Source organism: Chiroxiphia lanceolata, chromosome 6 (genome assembly GCF_009829145.1).
Source record: "Chiroxiphia lanceolata isolate bChiLan1 chromosome 6, bChiLan1.pri, whole genome shotgun sequence".
NCBI lineage: Eukaryota > Metazoa > Chordata > Aves > Passeriformes > Pipridae > Chiroxiphia > Chiroxiphia lanceolata.
In genome coordinates this window covers 64,698,204-64,718,686 of record NC_045642.1, presented here as the reverse complement: position 1 = coordinate 64,718,686, position 20,483 = coordinate 64,698,204, and positions in this window count along the sequence as shown.

Here is a 20,483-nt window from a genome sequence, read left to right as displayed (position 1 = left end):
CTTCTGGTCTGTGGAGGAAGCTGCCAAAATACAGTTCTCTTCTTTCCCTCAGTCATATTTGTCATAAAAAATACAGTTGGGAACTCGTTGTTGTGTTCACTTCTGGGTTTTTTCTCACTCAAAATCCTTGCACTGTCCAGGGCTTTTGTCTTGTGCTTTTGGATGGGATTCAACTTCAGTGACAGAAGTGAGAGGAAAGGGAATTGAGAGGGGGGAAAAGCAGAGGGTGGTTGTGTGTTGGTCAGAAGGGTTTGGTGCCACAGACACTCTGTGGGGATGGTCAGAGCATGGAGCAGCTCTGCTGGGGGGAAAGGCTGGGAAAATCAGGAATGTTCAGCCTGGAGAAGAGAAGCCTGAGAGTGACCTGATTGTGACCTGGAGGGGGCTACAAGAAACATGGAGAGAGACTGTTTCCAAGGGATGGAGGGACAGGACACAGGGAATGGCTTCCCACTGCCAGAGGGCAGGGATAGATGGGATATTGGGAAGGAATTCCTGACTGGGAGGGTGGGGAGGCCCTGGCCCAGGTTGGCCAGAGAAGCTGTGGCTGCCCCTGGATCCCTGGAAGTGTCCAAGGCCAGGTTGGAGCACCCTGGGCTGGTGGAAGGTGTCCCTGCCCATAGCAGGGGTGGTATTGGGTGGGCTTTGAGGTTCTTCCATCCCAAACCAGTTTGATTCCAGGATAACCAGCCCTCCCTCCCTGCTCTCTGTGTCTCCATGGCCTGGGGAGCCCGGGATTTCTTGGCAGTTCCTGAGGTGCTGCCGGAGCCTCTGGGAGCAGTGAGGGAACAGGGAAGGATGAGGCTGGAACTGCCCTGCTCAGAGCTGGGATTCCAGTCAGCCACAACAGCTCAGGGAAATCCAGGGAGCTGGACAGGGATGGGTGTGCCTGTTCCTGCTGGGGATGGCTCTGTGGGACCTGGAGGGCCTGACAGTTACATATTCCCAGTTAATTCCCCAGAACAGCCTGGAATCCCATGTTCTGTGCTGCCAACCTGTTGCCTTCAGCTCCCCTGGGGATTCTCTTATCCCAGTTATCCTCCAAGGATCACAGAGGGATATACTGAATTGTGGCTTTTGTATTATATTATTTATTACTGTATTATATTTACAATATATTATATTGTATTATATTATTTATAGTATTATTTATAAATATGCTTTATGCTGGTTAAAAGCAGCACCCTCAGCACAAGTGTCCTCCAAGGCTCTGGAGTCCTGTCCCCTGCTCCTATTTCAGCCAGGTGGATGTTTTCCAGAGCCTTCAAAGAAGGGGGGAAACTTCTTCATTGGAAACCTGGGCAGGGATTTATTTTTTTTTTATGAGTTACTCTCATAAATTCTGTGCCAGGGGTGTGCTCTGTTCTGCACATACAGAGAGCTTGGATCTAAACAAACCCTTCTGGAACAATTTCCATCCATGCCAGGATGTTTTTGGTACTAATTTGGAATCAAAGGAACTTCACATAATTGCTTATTCAAATAAAAGCCCAGTTGCATACAAAATATTAGTATTAATTGGGGAGTTAATTGCTTATCTAGCAAAGCTCAAATAACCATTCCATGAGTGTTAGAGATGAGAACAACCCCTCTGAGGGCTCCTACCGTGCAGGGACGGTGTTTTCTTTGAGATCTCCTTAAGTTTAAAGTCTCTATTTAAGAACTACTTAAGGAAAAATAAACTATTGTAGCACAAAAAGCCTTTTATGTGGGGAAAAAGTGGTGTTTGAGCAGATCTGCTGCTGTGCAAACCTCCTGGAACTGGAGGAAACTTGAGGATTGATGTGCTTGGGCTGAATTTGGATAAATGGAGGGACTTGCTCTGGATTTCAGAGCCCTGGTGCATTGACTTATTTCCCCCCCCCCTTCCAGACCATTCCACACAATGAGGTGCTTTGTTTTATTTAAGGTGTTGCTGGCCATTGTCGACCTTGTAAATGGCTTTTTAAGAGCAATATTTACCTGAGGTACTTGGGCTTTATTGCCTGAGATCACTTTTAGCCTCCCCATCTCGATGCTCGGGGCAAACCAGGCAGGATTAATCCAACAAAGCCCTTGGCAGGTTTATAAGTCAGGGATAAACTGAGAGAGGGATTGTTGGGTTTGTTGGGATATGGGGTGAGAATAAATATCCAGGAACTTTAATGTGTTCTTGGAGAGTCTGGTCATCTCCCCTCCTGATTTCTGGAGTGACTTGGACAGCAATAATCAGCTCAAAAGATTAGGTTTTGGGTATTTTCACAGGCATGGGGTTGTAAGTGTGACTGGTTAAAGGAAGGTAAAATTAGATGGGATATTGGGAAGGAATTCCTGGCTGGGAGGGTGGGGAGGCCCTGGCCCAGGTTGCCCAGAGAAGCTGTGGCTGCCCCTGGATCCCTGGAAGTGTCCAAGGCCAGGTTGGAGCAACCTGGGCTGGTGGAAGGTGTCCCTGCCCATGGCAGGGGTGACACTGGGTGGGCTTTGAGGTCCCTTCCCACCCAAACCACTCTGGGAATTAAGGGCTGAGAAAAGGCATCATTCCCACTCCAGACTTGTTATTGCCAAGCAAGTCTTACCCTGGTCTCTTAGGAAAGTGTCATCAGAGATGGAAAAGGAGTTTTATCTGGATGGCTCCAAACTCAGGTTTCCACCCCAGACTCCCTGATGTCTCTGCTGGGATTTGAGATTCCTGGAGCTGCTCCTCTTTGCTGGAATTAAAGGTGCTCCCACCCCAGCAAATTGTGAAATCCAGGATTTTCCTGTTCCCTCCCATCCCAGGGAAGGAAACTCTCCCTGCAGAGCCTGGGCTGGCTCAGAGACTTTTCTGCCTTTTCCAGCAGCTCTGGGTTTCTCTCCCAGAGCTCTGCCAGAATATTTAACTCAGGAATTCATCAGTCATCCCTGGATCACCACTTCTATTCCTGAATATTGTCATCTTCCCTCCCGGGGAATACTTTGCTCAGGGATTTAAGCAAAAATAAGAAAAAAAATAATAAGGAAACTGGGATGAGGTTTAAAAGGAGGAATAAAGGGAAATATAGTTGTGAAAGTCTGTCATATTATGCCAGAAGTATACTATGGACTAAAGGTACTGTTTGCACCTAATAAAGCCGTTTTTCTTTCCTTATTTTCCCCCCTTTTGCATTGGGAAGGCAGAGGAGAGGAGAGGGAATTGCAAACAAGGCTTTGCCTCCTCGTTCTTGCATTATTATTATTATTGTGCTTTTGTTTGTCTGAGCCTGGGAAAGGCCCCTTTGCTGGAGCTGCTGTTGCGTGAACTCAAGGAGGGAAGGGAGGTGTTTGTTTGACACTTCACTGACTGGAGAACACTTAAAAAGTTCATACAGGGGCATTATCCACTTGGAAATGTTCCTCTGAGAACATTCCTTGTGCTGCTTCCAGAGGCTGGAGCCAAATGTGCCAGTGAGAGGAGTTTTAGTGAGGAAATCCCAGAATCCTGGAGTGGGTTGGGTGGGAAGGGACCTCAAAGCCCACCCAGTGTCACCCCTGCCATGGGCAGGGACACCTTCCACCAGCCCAGGTTGCTCCAACCTGGCCTTGGACACTTCCAGGGATCCAGGGGCAGCCACAGCTTCTCTGGGCAACCCATTCCAGTCCCTCCCCACCCTCCCAGCCAAGAATTCCTTCCCACTATCCCATCTCTCCCTGCCCTCTGGCACTGGGAAGCCATTCCCTGTGTCCTGTCCCTCCATGCCTTGTCCCCAGTCCCTCTCCAGCTCTCCTGGAGCCCCTCCAGGTCCTGGAAGGCCACAATCAGGTCACCCCAAAGCTTCTCTTCTCCATGCTGAACATTCCCACTATTCCCAGCCTTTCTTCCCAGCAGAGCTGCTCCATCCCTCTGTCAGTCCTTGACCAGCTGATCCAAGGTTGTTTATCAGGCAGAGAGAGCCCTTTGGTTTCGCATGGAAGCCTCTGGAATTCTGTGAGGTGGGAAAAAACTTTTTGTAAACAAGCAGGAAACCAAAGTCAAAATTAATTCCTGCCTTCAAAGGGAATAGTCAGGGAACCACTGGTGCATTTTAATAACTGCTAAAAGGAAGGAGATAAATACAATATTAATTTCATGACTTATTTTTTCACGCTCCAGCGAACGTAAATTTTTTGTAATTGTGTTTACTGGGCTTGGCTGTCTGGGAAGATAAGGAATAATTACATCCCTGCCTGGTGGGAAGGAGCCTCCAGAATGATCCTGTTTTAATGTTAACAATCCTGTAATATCAGGGAGCTCAATGTGCTATTAATTAGTGACAAGAGACGATGCCATCCATGAGCGAGTTGGACCGAGCTGATCCATGTTCTGAGGGGTTTGTTCCCGCTGGAATTACAATTTTGGCCAGGCCTGAGAACCCCCAGCCCATTCCCTTGCCTGGGCTGCCCTTCCCATGACTGGGACTGAGTTTTTTCCTGCTTTTTCCGGTTTTTATTGAGGTTTCCCAACAGTTTTCTTGACTCTCCTCATTGTTCCATCTCGGGGATTTCTGAGCACCAGCAGGAGATGGGGGTGAATTGTCTCTCAGCGCTGGCTGGCCTGGAAAATTCCATGGAAACTCAATTTTTGTGGCTTTGGTAGTGAAAGTATTAAATGTAGATCTACACCTTTTTACATCCAGCAGTGTGGGACGTGCCTGCCAAGGTCTGCTGCCAAAACACTCTTTATTTCTCTCATTTCTCTTGCCTTTATTGGCCACTTTGCACCCCTCGTGAAGACAGTGGGTTGTTTACACCTTCACTTAAGTGTTGTTTGCCGATCCTGGCTATCCAAGGCTTGGTTGGAACAGCTGGAATTCCTGCAGAATTTCATAATGTGCTTCCCAGAGCAGCTCTGGGGTCCCTGGTGTGTCTCTGTGTGTGAGGGGCTGTAAACACACACAGCTCCAAACTTATCTGTTGCTCTCTAGTGGGACTTCACACAATACCTAAATTTATCTCCTGTTATTTTAGCAAGAATTGGAACCAGCTTTGGCTTTTAGTTTTTGTCCTTTGCTCTGTTTTAAAGTCTGCACGAAGTGGTTTTTAACCAATAAATGCAGATAAGTGTTTAGAAACAGCAATCTTAGGAATATTTTTATTATAACGAGCGTTAACATTTTGATTGCCAGGAGGAGTAACTCACTGAAATATATTGGTTACACAAATCTGTTGAACTGCTCTGTGAAAAGAGGGGAAATGGGGAGTGATGTGATGAGGGGAACTGGCCTCAAGTTGTGCCAGGGAGGTTTGGGTTGGATGTTTGGGGGATGTTTCTTCCTGGAAAGGGCTGTCCAGCCCCAGGTGTGGAATCTCCATCCCTGGAGGGATTTCCAAACCCTCTGGATGTGGCACTTGGGGATGTGGGGCAGTGGTGGCCTGGGCAGTGCTGGGTTGGACTTGATGATCTTAAAGGGTTTTCCCAACCTAAACAATTCCCAGAGGTGACTCCACCTGCCCTGTTCCAGAACTTGGGGATTTGCCTGCGTGCAGAACAACCCTGATTTTCTCCCTCAAACTGCCTTTTCCAGGCTGGGACAAACCCAGAGCTTGCAATGGGAACTCCTGGCAGGGCCCTGTTGGGAGGGGGAGCAGAAATGACAGAATTTGCTGCAATTTGGTGAAACCCAGAAGGCAGAGGGAGATTGAGTGCCAGAAAATCAGTATTGACATTAGCTGAGACCTTCCATTTGCTGTCAGGAAGCCAATAATGAAGTTTAAAGATCAGCAAACTCCTGCTCTTTAAAAAAGGTGCTGAACTTCATTCAACTTCTTCTGACAGTGCCAAGGTCTCCTCCTCCTCTCCCCCCGAACAGGGGCTTGTCCAAAAACCAACAACCTCTCAAGGCTTGACCTTTTAAAGCTGAGCTTTCTCCTCCCTTATCTTCCAGTTTATTTGTATGGGAAAGAGCACCTTGGAGTTCATCTCTTGTTTCCCCTGCCCAGGGCTGTAGCTGGGGAGACAGGCTGCAAAGGTGATTAATTAGTGTTAATGAGCAGCAGCAGGAGTCCCATGTCTGAGTGGCAGGACAAGGGGAATGGCTTCCCACTGCCAGAGGGCAGGGAGAGATGGGATATTGGGAAGAATTCTTGGCTGGGGAGAGTGGAGAGGGACTGGAATGAGTTTCCCAGAGAAGCTGTGGCTGCCCCTGGATCCCTGGAAGTGTCCAAGGCCAGGTTGGAGCAACCTGGGCTGGTGGAAGGTGCCCCTGCCCATGGCAGGGGGTGGCACTGGGTGGGCTTTGAGGTCCCTCCCACCCCAAACCATCCTGGGATTCCAGGGTGGAAGCTTCTCCGAGCACCCACTGGCCAAACAACAATTCCAAGAGCTTACGTGGGGGAGCTGAGGCAGGGTGTGGGTTCCCCCTTTCCTTTGTGTCCTTTCCAAGGGATGTTGGTTTAACTAAATGAATTAAACTCAGAATGGGCAGGGAGCTCAGTGGGACGTTGCCAAATGTCTGAAGGTTCTGTCATCCAACACACAAATGGGATAAAAAACGAGTGTATCACAAGTGTCTTACAACTAATGGACCAAATCCATCCAAGATGTGCTGAGAGGGAAGAGGGAGGGCAGAACTGAAGCAGAGGGAAGGGCCCAGCTGCCCTGCCCAGCTCTCAGGCTGTCACAGAGCTTTTGCTGCTGAGGACACACAGGTCTGTGAGGCCATTTGTGCCCTTCAAAAACTCATTTCTGTGCTTCTATAAATCCTTGGTTTCTCCAAAAGTACAAGTACTGTGAGATATCCTTCACCCTTGTAACTTTATTAGGAAGCAGAAACAAATCCTGGACCCTCACTCCCCTTCTCACCAGCCCTCTGATGCTCTGAGCCTGATCCCTCACAGTGTTCAATAATCTTTTAAAAGGGAATCTTTGTCAAATTAGTTCATCTTCTAAATCAAAATTAAACGTAGGTTATGTATTTTGTATATTTATATTATATATATGATATAATATATTACATATACTATACATTATATATTTATATATTAATATATATAATATATTACATACATTATATATTATATTATAATATGTATTTTATTATATATTACATATATATTAATATATAATATATATTTTATATATTATATATTACACATATATAATATATAATATATTATATAATATATATTGCATATTTAATATATGTAATATATAATATAATATATATGTAATATATGTTATATGTATGTGTTTTTATATGTATGTATTAATATATATTTATGTATCATATATGAATACACATATATTACAAATATAAATAAAAATAGAATTCAAGTCTTTTTTTACAAAAATCCTTTAAAAATCTTAAAGATTAGGGGTAGAAATTGTTGCATAGAAGCTTTGGGTTTTCTGTTGCTCAGGCCACTTGCTGGGACAATTCTGTGTATTTCTAAGGTCCTTCTGAATGGCCTTGATAAACTTGTGCTCAATCCCAAGGAAGTGTGAAATTCCCAAGGGAGTGGTGGAGTCCCCACCCCTGGAGGTGTCTGAGGAAGGACTGGATGTGGGGATGGGTTGGACTCTCAGCTCTCAGAGAGCTTTTCCAGCCTCAGTTATTCCATGATTTAAAAATAAAGCAAAAATGTAGTTGTTAGTGCAGTTGAAATCTGAGCAGCTTAATGAGGATAGTAGTGCTTGAGACAGATCATTATTCTATCAGCCTTTCCCTGTAGGAATGTTGGGAAGAGAGGGAGACTGTGTTTTGCAGAGTTAAGTTGCTCTTTGGTTCCTTTTTCTTCCCAGCTGATTGTACCTGGTGCTGCTGCAGTTGGTTCATGGGAAGTGCTTTGGGAGAAAGTTGCTGTTATGATCCAAAACCTGGAAATGGCTCCTGGAATGGCCCTCCTTGGGAATTTACAGGGAGATTTAAAGGTTCTGGGGAGTTAAAAAGCTTTCAGAGTGGGGAGTTAGTTTGGTGGGTGGACTCTGGGCTGAACCTGCAGTGATCCCACTTGCAATCCAAGAGTTTTCCTAGTCTTGGATACCTGTGGGAGAAATGTGCTTCAGTGTAGCCTGGGAATAACAGTTCTGTTGGCACATGGGCAAGATAAGGGGGGAAACTGTAAAACTGTAAAACGTGGGGTGTTATTGCTATTTTTATCTCCCATCCCACCTTTTGCAAGGTCTTCTATTGCACAATCACAGAATGGTTCGGGTTGGGAAGGACCTTCAAGCCCATCTAGTTCCAGCCCTAGAATTTCTTCCTAACACCTGATTTAAATCTCTTTTAGTTTGAAAGTGTTCTCCCTTCTCCTGTCAGTCTCTGCCCATGTACAAAGTCCCTCTCCCTGTCCTTTATAAGCCCCCCTCAGCACTGGGAGGCCGTTGGCTTGTCATGTTTTCTTGCTTCACAAACTAGAGAAGAACAGTGGTTATTCCTGTTAAAATACAAAAGCAACTTTAAGGTCCCATCCCAAAATCTTGCCTGGAGTCCAAACATCCTGACCAAGAACCCATTCAGACTTTTTTGCTGCCCTCAGTTCCACATCCCTTTGTTGGGTTTATTCCCAGGACTGGGCTGCCTCTGGCTGATGTTTTACAGGATCTTGGGAGCGCTCCTGGTTTTCATTTCCTTCTCAGTAGATAAATAATGGCCATATGAGTGGGCCAAACTTTTCGTTTTTTTATAATCCTGTATTAAAAAAGAACCTTTTTTCCTTTGGCAAAAGCTCCCTAACCTGTGTCTCCTGATGGCTGGGGGCTCTTGGCACAATCCTGAGGCTCGTGAAACCATCTGTCCTGTGGTTTCTCATCCTTCCAGTGTCACATTTGAGCTCAAAATTCCACTCAACACACAGAACTTCCTCTTCACTTGTTGTTTTATGACAGTGAAGACACAGAAGGAGCTTCAGTGCTTCCATAAAGTAAGAGAAATGAAGTTCTGGCCATAACAACAATGTGTTGTTTCAATATCCCCCCAATGTCCTCGGTAAAACCGAGCTAAAAACACACATGTCACAAATACCAACCTTTGCCTTTGGTGTGAAGACACAAAACTGGTGAAAAACAAACCCAAAAAGTGGCTGAAAATAAAAAGTACCACCTTGTAAGAGCAAAGCTTTCAGGTCAATCCAAGCCCCATAAATACAGGACAATTTGGAATGTGATTCCAAAGGCACAGAGCAGCAAACCCAGGGAGGAAGAGGCTGCAACTCTTAAGATCATTCCAGTACTAAAATAACTGAAGCTTATAAAAACCACTTTAGGTTGAAAATAGACACAAAGTCACATCCTACCTCATCCAAGAAGTAAGAACTGGATATTCAGGAGCATCCAAGCCACTAATTTCCTTGGAAAGTCTGCTCATGTATCCTGGAAGTTTAAGTAAAAACTAAATTTGCCCCCAAAAAATTAAAAGTTTGTCCCCTAAACCCTGCACCATTTTCCTCTTTTTTTTAATTTGTTTTCTTGGTAGCTTGACTTTCACAATGATTTGAAACTAAAAGAGCAGAGATTTAAGTGGGATATTGGAAGGAATATAATATATTATAAACTGGGAAAGTGTCTCCATGTTTGTGTCTTGTTCCCCAATCCCCCCTTGTTTACAAATCCACACATCAGCAGAGTTAGTGACTCAAGGCTGGGTTAATGAGATGTGGCCCAGAATGTTCCAAAAGGCAGCCTCCAAACCTTTTTGCTAATTAAGCACTGGAGCCACTAATCTAATTTTAGCCAGTGACTGGATTTATTCCTGGTGGAATAAAACGCACTTTAAATCTCATTTAAGAGCCGCCGAGATGCTCTTGACAAATTAAAATATGAAATTAAAAATATATTTAGCTTGTTGCTGCATCATTAAGAGAACCCTCGGTGCGGGGGAGTCGAGCCTGGAGCCTCTGCCTTGTTTTGGGGGTTTTTGCTGCTGGAATGAGGAGCTGGAATAATGATGGAATGTGTTGGGAGAGCAGAGCCCAACCTTCCAACCATCCCCTGAACCCAGGGCAGGAACCAGCAATGCAGTGACAGCTTTGGGGGCTCAGCTTGAGAGAGAATAAAGATAGGAGGGAAAGGAAAATAAATATTCCCATTTAATTGTATATTTAGATACATAATTTTATATTTATATGTTATATATTTATATATATATTTATGTTTTTATATATATTTATTTGTGTTTGGAACACTTCAGTGTGAAGAAATGAGTAGGTGTGGCACTTTTTGGGATGTGGTTTAGTGAGTCTGGTGGTGTGTGGTTGAAGGTTGGACTTGGTGATCTTGCTGGCCTTTGAACTGTAATGATTCTATTTATATTTATAATATAAATATAAAATATATTTATATTATACTTAATATACTTATATATATTTATATTATAATATATGTATATTGTTCTTATAAGTATATATATAAATATATATATAAGCATATATATGAATATATTTTATATTTATACTTTACTCAATATACTTATTTATAAAGATTTATACTATAATAAATTTATATTGTACTTATATATGCTTACTATACTCAATATATTTATAATATACTAGATTTACACTATATATTTTTATATATTAATATATATGAATATATAATATGTATTTATATAATACATAAATTTATAGAGCATACAAATATATAGAATATAAAAATATAATAAAATATATTTCTATAACGTATAAAATACATTAATATATATTAATATATATGAATAGGTAATATATCTATATAATATATACATTTATTTAATATATTTATTATATTATATATTTTTTATATATTTACATATGGCATATATTATATATTAATATACGTTAATATATATGAATAGGTAATAGATTTATATAATATATAAATTTATTTAATATGTAAATATACATAATATAAATATAACAAATATATTTATATAACATAAAATATATATTAATATATAATATATACACTATATATTAATATATATTTATATACATTAATATAACAAAAGTATTTATGTATTAATAAAAATACATTATTTATAGACTATCTACTCCTATATATTTTTTATATATTAACAGTATATATATTTATTGACTAAAATAACCTCTTTTACTCCACAACATCTGTCGATATGCACCATGGCACGGCTGAAACAAATGATCTGTTTTTTTCCCCTGGAAGGCAGAGCTGTTCCAAGCCCTGTGTGATGTTTGTCAGTGTGTGCTGAGCCACAGCTGGATGGCACAGTCCCCTCAGCCCCGGCCCTGGAGCATCCCGGGGGATGCTGGGCCCCAGCCTGGGTTTTTTTCTGGAATTCCAGGTGTAAATCAGCTTCTCTTCAAGGCAGGAGGAGCCTGAGGTGCCCTCAGCCTGCTCTGGGCTGGGGCTGCAGCCTCCTGCTTTTAACCCTTCAGCTGTGTTTTAATATGTCAATGTTAAATAACATTGGTGTCAGTTTTAAAAAACACAGGTTTAAAAGTTAAGATGAGCAAAAGGGTTTGTTTTTTCCTCCTGTGATTCTGAGGTTGCAGGATTGTTTGTGCCTGAAGGAAAATGGGGCAGGGGGTTGATAAGTTGGAGTTGTGTGGAAGGAAAGGCAGGAGTGGGCACTGGAATGCTGGGGCTTTTCCTGGTGGGTTGTGTTGGGAATACACCTCCCTCCATCTCCTCTTCCTCTCCAGGGCAGGGACCGTGCCCTGCCCCCGTGCCCTGCCCCCGTGCCCTGCCCCCGTGCCCTGCCCCCGTGCCCTGCCCCCGTGCCCTGCCCCCGTGCCCTGCTGGTTTTCCTTTGCTTTCCCACCCTGATCCAGCTGCAGGGCTTTGCTTTCCCACCTGGATGCCGACCTTTGGTCCTCCCCCCTTCCTGGAGACCCAGATCCCACCCTTGGGATGGTGGGAACCTGGTGGATGCAGGTACCATTATTATTATAACACCTACAGAGAGAAAATTCCATCTCTTATTTTTCTTAGGAGTGCCCAGGGATGTGGGAAGCCTGGAAGCCACTGAGAGCTCCTGTTTCTGCTCCACAGCCTCCTGTGGGAATCGAAGTGGAGACAGGAGGAGCTTTTTCTCTATTTTTTTTTTTTAACTGGGTTTTGAAAAGAAAAGCACCAAAGCTCTGAAGTCCTGCTGAAAGCTGAGCCCTGAAAGGCTGCACGTGCTCCTAACTCCCTGATAAATCCCTGTGCTCAGAGAGGGGAGGCACCTCTGTGATGGAAGGAAGAGCTGGATGGGGTGGGAGAAGCATCCCAAAGGTCAGGTGGAGTAGGGAGTGGGAGAGGAGGAGGCTGGGGAGGGGGAGAGCAGCCATTCTGGTGGGATATCATAAAAAATACATTAAAAAAAAAAAGGGGGAGGTATCAGGAGTCAGAGAGTGCTGCTGGATGGATCCTGTGGGCTTTTCCCTCCTGGTACCCACTGGAGAAGGATGTGGGTGGTGGGTGAGTGTCCCTGCCCAGCCCTGTCAGCCTGTCCCTGAGAAAAACAGGGATGAAAACTTCCTCCAAAACCTCCTGCTGAAAGGTTTTGCTCTCCCCCAGCACTGGAGGAACAAATTGGCTTGTCCTTGGTCTCCAGCAGCCACCCCACCCACGTGCCAGTGGGGATGGGCATCTCCTCTTCCTTAATCCCATTTCCAGAGCTCACAGTCGATGATGGGTGTGTGATGCCTGGAGGAGGTGCCATTCCTGGCTCTTCTCTCCCAAATCCAGACTCCTGCTTTGCTCACTCTGTCCATGTTAATTAACACTTCCCATTGTGGAAGGGATGAAGTTCCTGATGTGGGAGATGTAGGCTGTGAGCTGAAATTCCATCCTGGATGTGGGGCTGTGGCTGTGTGACTCTAAATGCCAATTATGGCTTTTTTAACTCGCTGAGCTGTTTGCAGCCAATGGGGTATAAACTGTGTTTCATTAAATGAAGAAACCTCATAAAATTACTGGGGATGGCAGCACCATCCCTGTCCTTTTGGAGTCTTTTAAGTGGCACTGGGAGTTGCTTCCAGAGCACAAGTAGAGCTGGGTGCAGAATCCAATCCCAGCCAAATTCCTTTCCCAGTGTAGCATGGGAACAGGGAAAGCTGCTTTGCCTCTCCATGGGTACAAGCACAGAGCAAATGTGGAACTGCTGAAGATCTGCCTCTTAGTTTGGGTAAATTACAGGGCAAAGTGAGCATTTATTGATGCTCAGAAGAGTTTGGAGTACCTGAACTTGCTTAGTATTGATTCCCCTGCAGTCACCGCTCAGCTGCTCCAGGCACGGAAAAATCCTGAGTCAGAGCTGAAAACCCACAGAGCTGCTTTAACTTGTGAAGTAGCAGTGATGCCAAGGCCTGGTTTGGTTGGCTTTCTGGGTCCTGGGGCTCCTCCCTGGGTCTAGGGTGTGTTTTGGAGGCGTTGGCAGCAGGAGGTGCTGAGGGGGGTACGGGCAGTGCTGGGCACGTCTGAGCTTTGGGATCCTCCAGGGGCACCTCGAGCTCTGTGTGTGACACCCTGTGCCTGCAGGACTGGAAGGGCCGTGCTGGTGGTTTGTGTCCTTGGATTGGGGTGTCCTCATGGTACAGCAGAGCCCCTGGCAATGTGCCCAGGCCGTGGCTCCTCTCCCAGCTGGGCTGTGCCTTTAGTGGCACCTTCTGTGCCAGGTCGTGCCTGGGAATGTTTCCTCACCTTTGTGCTGTGATTCCAGGGGTGACACTGAGAAATGTCCTTGGCAGTGAGCTGGACATGGTTCACTGGCACAGGCTGCCCAGAGAAGCTGTGGCTGCCCCTGGATCCCTGGAAGTGTCCAAGGCCAGGTTGGAGCAACCTGAAACAGTGGAAGGTGTCCCTGCCCATGGCAGGGGTGGGATGAGATGATCTTTAAGGTCCCTTCCAACCCAAACCAGTCTGGGATTCAGCTCTGAGATGTGGTTTTGACCTCAGAGGCTCATGAGAGTTTGTCTGTGTGTTTTTGATCCGTGTCCATTTTGAGTTGAGATGTTTGAATAATTGATGTTCTGACAGCTGTGGGAGCAGAAGACTCAAAACTCATCACTTAAAAGTCTTTCTCTGTTGGAGATCTCAGCTTGAACAGTTCAGTGGTTTTATCAACCACGAGGGTGAGGTCCCAGAACAGCCTCAGTGGGAGCAGCAGGGTGAGAAGCTGGAGCCTGTTGTAGCTGTGAGATGGAGCACAAGGAGCTTGTGGGTGGGACTTCATGGCACAGTGTCCTGTGATAAGCCAGGGATGGGATTTAATGACCTAAATGATCTGTGTGCTCCTAGAAGAAAGTAATTAAGGAGTTTGCAGTGAAGTGTGATGGACACAAGGTGGAAACTGCAGATTTATTGATTTTTGGTGACTCAGGTGTGGAGGGTACCTCATGTTCTGTGGCTGGGTGAACCAAGATTGTCTCAAAACAACCCTGTGGGGATTGTTCTGCCTTGGAGGACGATAAGGGAGCAGGTTTATCCCAGAGGATGCAGTGCCAGGCAGCTCAGTGCCCCTTCTCTGGGCTGTGGTGGGGTGTGGGAACACCTGAGCTGCCTCACACAGCACTTGTGCTGCAGGAGCACACTGGCTCCAGCCACCCCATATTCCATGAGGTGGGTGATCCCAATCTAAGCTGGGCACTGTCCCAACCAGGCCCTTGCACTGCCCAGACAAGGTTTTGAAGCTCGTTGCAGATGTTGGGGTGTGTTCATTGGGATGCCTCAGACACCCCGGCGGCTGTTCCAGGGGCTCCATCTGAGCCCAGCACAGCCTCCCTGGGCACTGTCAGCCTGACCTCGGCATTTATGGCAGGCAGAGGCTCGGGAGGAGCACATGAATTCACCAGCCATCTGCTGACACAGCAGGGGTGATGTCCCAGCTGTCCCTGGCCAGAGCAGGGACGTTGTGTGGCTGATCCTGCCCCGAGAACCTTGGATTTTCATTTTTGATGGCATTTCCTGCTGCCACCGGGGTGCTGGAGCCAGCAGAGCCCTGCCAGTGCTCTTGGAGAGTGTTTGTGTGCTGGGATGGATTGTGGTGAAAACCCTTTTGGTGGGAATGTAAAAATTCCTGGAAGGCAAATACGTGGTCTGGTGGTGTTTGCACTGCAAACAGGAGCAGCTGTGCTGGCTGTTCTCCCCTGCTCTGGTCCCAGTCCCTGTTTCCAGGCTGGATGACATTGTCAGCCTGTTGTTTCCTGCTCGTGCTGTGCAGGTGGAGATGGACCCTCCTGTAAAAGTCTGTATAAATCCTGTTACAGGAGCTCCTGAGCTCTCCTGATCCTTGTGTGCTCCATGCTGGGAATGTGGGACGTGGGAGGGGGGACCATGTGCTCCCCTGGCTGAGGGGGATCAATACTGAGTCAAAGTCAAAGAACAGGTGTGTGCTTTTGCCAAATGTGAAGGAATTCTAGAGGACTTGCTTGTGGTCTTGGTTTAGGAACATGAGTCAGATTGATCCCTTCAGTGCTTGGCCAAGGACTCTGGAGTGCCAGGACACAGGGAATGGCTTCCCACTGCCAGAGGGCAGGGAGAGATGGGATCTTGGGAAGGAATTGCTGGCTGGGAGGGTGGGGAGGCCCTGGCCCAGGTTGCCCAGGGAAGCTGTGGCTGCCCCTGGATCCCTGGAAGTGTCCAAGGCCAGGTTGGAGCAACCTGGGCTGGTGGAAGGTGTCCCTGCCCATGGCAGGGGTGGCACTGGATGAGCTCTGAGGTCCCTTCCAACCCAAACCAGTCTGGGATTTTGTGACTTCTGGTGGCTCTGATCCCCTGGATTCTCTGCCCTCTCCCCTGTGGGTGTCCCAGGCTTGTTCCCTCTCCATGAGGTGTTCCAGGAGTGCTGGACAGCTTTGCTGTTCTAACCCAAATTTACGGACTACACTTCCCTCAGCTGCAGATCAGGGTTGATTCTCTGTCTCTGCTTTGCTCCCTGCACTAGGGGTTGGTTTTCCCCCGTTCAGCCACAGCTTTTGCATTAATAATCTGCTGGGATGGTGCCAGCTGGGGCAAAGGAAGCTGTCACCATGTGAGGTTCCTTTGTAATGTTTGGTATCAGTTCTGTGGCCCCACGTGTTCCATTCCTCTTTGGAGCCCTTGTCCTGGAGCAGTGGGGTCACAGTGCTGGTTGTTAAAAGTGCAGGATTGAGTTGTCATGGGATGTCCTTGGAGTTGTCCCTGAGAGCAAATCTCATCCTGCTGCCTCAAGAACCAAGGGGGTTCCAAGGGGGAACATCCTCCTCCAGAACATGCAGTTGTGGGTGAGGGATTCCTCCTTCAGTCTCTGGGAAATCTTTATTCTTCTCTTTCTGAATGTACCTTTAGCTATGGGAGGACATGTGATATATTCTGATTTCTGAACCTGGTCCTGCTGGGCAGTTGTATCCCCATATTAATTATCCTGCCCCTCCCACCCCTGACAAATGCTGCTGCCACTGTCTCATTGTCTCCACTTTCCTTTTCTCTCTCTTCAATGAGCAAATTCCCCTAATAGCTCCATTAAGCCTTAGTGCAATCCTGCCATTAATTCCACTCCATAAGGCAAGTCTGAATGATTCCTTAATTTAATTTCGAGGTATTTTTTTGAAATTCTGATCCAGGTCTTTTCTGTGTCCTTCTCTTGGGCTTTTTGCTGAGTGTTCTCTGTTCATCCTGCTCAGTCCCAGTGAAATGGGGGTTCCTGGGATGGTGCACTTGCTCTGGGACACAGAAATAACCAAAAGAGAGGTAATAAGTCACAGAAATAATGGGGAAATGTTTAAAGAAAGAATGTGAACCTCGTGGTAAGAGAGTCCAGAGCTGAAATAGTTTGTTAAAGCAGAGATTTTTTTTTTTCAGAAGGGCTTTTTAAGGTCCCTTCCAACCCAACCCAGTCTGTGCTTCTGTGACAGTTTTAAGGGGAAAAAAAGTAAGAACAACAAATGACACTGACAGATTATTTTTTTAAAAGTTTTAATTTCTCCTTGTTTCAGTCACATCACTTGCATCCCTCAGGATCCCTCCCATGGTACCTTAAAGGAACAGGCAACTCTTGGGGGGGCTTTTCATGAGTTCCACATGATTTTGAGGGACCCAAGTGGACTTCACTGGGTGAGAGGCTGTTCCTGCACCCAGTGATGAGCCATTAGAAAATTCAGATTATTATATTAGAAAATATTTGTTCTTTGTTCCTAATCTGATTATTTCCCATTATTTCCATTGTCTGGAAGCTCATCCTGGTATTCCAGTGCCTCCTGTACAGACACCCAGAATGGTTTGGGTTGGTAGGGACCCCAGAGTTCCCCCCTGCCATGGACAGGGAACAACCCAGGCAGGAAAACTGTTCAGTTTGTCTTTTCCATGCTGTGCTGGGGCTGTACAATCTATATATAGATTTATAGGCTATAAATCACTGTGGCTGTGGGGAAGGGAGGTTAAGCATTATGTGGAACCCAGCACCAGAGAATGCTTTCCACACATCTTCCCAAGTCAAGGAACACATTCCCTGTAATACTCCACTGGATATCAAGTGTTCCTCCATCCCCTCTGTTTGCTGTGTCCCGTAGCACTTCCACAACCAGCATTTAAGCACCTGCTTATCATTTTTCTGCAGTCAGAGATGTAAAAAATGCTCAATGTGCTCAGAAATAGCCCACATTTCCAGCAGCTGCTGTGTAAACATTCCCAGGAAAGGCATCTTAATGTACGGATTAGGAGGTGTTTTATAATCCTTTTTATTGGATTAGCCATGATAATATTATTATTATTATTATTATACATTGCCACCAATATTTTTTTTTAAATGATGTGACAGAAATGGGCTGGGAGATCCATCAGGGAGCAGAGGACATTCCTCAGACCTGGAAGTGATTTGTGGTAATTGCTGCTTTAATTCAGTGTATTTTCCCTGCTGGGAGGAGGATGAGTCACACCAGCACAGATATTTTCCAACTGCATTAATCTGAGCCCCTAGAAAAGCCCAGAGTTCAGCTGCTCTCTCCTGCTGGATGTTCTCCATCTGGGGTGGGATTTACTTGGCCTGGGAAGAGCCTTTGCCTCCAGGCAGCACCTTGTGGGGATGCTGATGGGTTTGGGATGGTCCTGATGGGAGGCAATTATGGGAACAGCAGAGTGCAGAGGGACTTGGGGACCTGCCTGAGCACTTATTAAATATTCTCTTCCCTTGGAGGGGAGGGTCTGGCACCAAAAGGCCTCTTCATTGCTGCAGTGGGATCCCCAGAGTTGTGTCTTGGTGTTTGTGTGGTTGGAAGTGCCAGTAAACTTTGGCTGTGTTTGTTTCTTGACTCTCCCCAAACGCTCTCCGTGGCTTTCTCACGGATTTAACGGAGCTTGATCCGAGCAGGAGAGGAACAGCTTGGCTGCTGAGGGAAGGAGGGGTGTTTGAAACTCAAACAGGGCAGGTTAAAGTAGGTTTGAAGAAGGAAATTCCTGGCTGGGAGGGTGGAGAGGGACTGGAATGGATTTTCCAGAGGAGCTGTGGCTGCCCCTGGATCCCTGGGAATGTCCAAGGCCAGGTTGGAGCAACCTGGGCTGGTGGAAGGTGTCCCTGCCCATGGCAGGGGTGGCACTGGGTGGGCTTTTTAAGGTCCCTCCATCCCAAACCATTCTGTGAGTTCCTGATTTTCTGGAGTATCATTGGAATGGTGACCCCAGATCCTGTGTCATGTGATGGCAACACAACCACGGGTTCTCCTGGAGCTGCTCTCATCCTGCCTTCCCTGATCCCAGCTGGGCTCATCCTGCCTTCCCTGATCCCTCCCTCAGAGCCAGAATTCGTGGCTGGTTTAGTGTATTCTCAGTTCACCAGTCACAGTTACCTTAGAAGGTCTCTGAACCACCTGCCTGCCCTTCCCAGACACCAACAGGTCCCCGGGATCCGATCCCGTCCCTTCCAGAGGGGCCAAGAGAGGAAACAAAACCTGTTTCTCCTCATGGGCCTTTTAAAAGCTGTGCTTTGGGGCCGAGGAGAGCAGGTTGGATCCCCTGCCCCAGAGCAGGAGGAGCAGGAAACTGGGAATTCACATTTCCCATGGGGTGAGAATGCTCTTTTTCCTCACTCCTTCCTCAGGGCTCTGCAGGCAGAGGCACCACCTTTTCACCCCTGAAGGCACCACTGTGTCACCCCCACAGCATGTTCTGCTCCTCCTTCCCTTCCAGCTTCTCCAGTTCTTCCCTGGCACTGGGAATGAGAGGAATCAGGCTGTGCTGGATCAGCAGATTCCTCCCCACACCCCTTCCAGAAGGGACAGCAAAATGCTGATTATTTTGATTTATCCCTTTGAATTCTGCACAGTTATCTCGCTTGAAAGGAGCTGTCCCACCTGTTGAAGGGTTTTCTGGCCACTCCAGGCAGTTTGGGCATTGGGATAAGGAATGGCTGGTTCTGCAGGAAAAAGGAGATTTGGCTGCAAAAAGTGACATTATCATAAATATGCATAAACCACATGGAAAAAAAAAGGCAATTACTGTGGCCTTAAAAGCTCGAAACAGTTTAGCAGAACAGATGGGTTGCATAAATCTGGCAAAAATGAGGGCAGGAGGGATTTGTGTGTGGCAGGAAGGGATCAGAGCAGGGTTTGCATGATAAAGAATTTACTGTGGCTTGGAGAGGGTCCATTTTCCTACAATTCCAGAGTAAAAGCAGTGTCTGGGATCACAGGACAAGGTTCCCCTCAGCTGGGTGTGGGGAGTTACCTGGGGATCTCCCAGCACCAAAAAGCTGCTCTGCAGAACCAGGAATGTTCCCATCTTGGGAAGTTTCCTGTTCTTCTCTACTCCAGCTTCTCTCCCAGTCACAATCCCAGACTGGGTTGGGCTGTAAGGGACCTCAAAGCTCATCCAATCCCACCCCCTGCCATGGGCAAGGACACCTTCCACCAGCCCAGGTTGCTCCAACCTGGCCTTGGACACTCCCAGGGATCCAGGGGCAGCCACAGCTTCTCTGGGAATTCTATTCCAGGGCCTCCCCACCCTCCCAGGGAGGAATTCCTTCCCAATATCCCACCTATCCCTGCCCTCTGGCAGTGGGAAGCCATTCCCTGTGTCCTGTCCCTCCATCCCTTGTCCACAGTCTCTCTCCATGTTTCCTGTAGCCCCTTCAGGTCCTGAAGGCCACAATCAGGTCACCCCAAAGCTTCTCTTCTCCAGCTGAACAATCCCAGCTCTCCCAGCCTTTCCTCCCAGCAGAGCTGCTCCATCCCTCTGACCATCCTGGTGCCTCCTCTGGGCTCTCTCCAGCAGCTCCATGTCCTCCCTGTGCTGTTCCCAGGGCTGGAGGCAGCTCTCCATGGTGAACAATTCCCATCTCTCAGCCACAACCAGCTCCTGTTGGTGTGGATTGTGGTGGGAATTTTGGGAGCTCGGTGGTATCACAGTACTTTCCTTGGGTGCTTCTGTGTTTGAACTGGAGGAGGGTTTTCCTCCTGTTTTATGAACAGCCATTAATCAATATTGATGCCTTTAGCTCACTGGGAAGATGCAGCCTTTGGAATAACAAACAGGAGGCAAAACCTCTTCCCCGTGTCCTCTGAGAGACAAGTGAGAACACTGGACATCATCCCCGTGTTCCCCCTTGTGCTCCTGTGGCAGAGCAGTGCTTGCAGAACTGTGAAAATATCCACATTTTACCCAG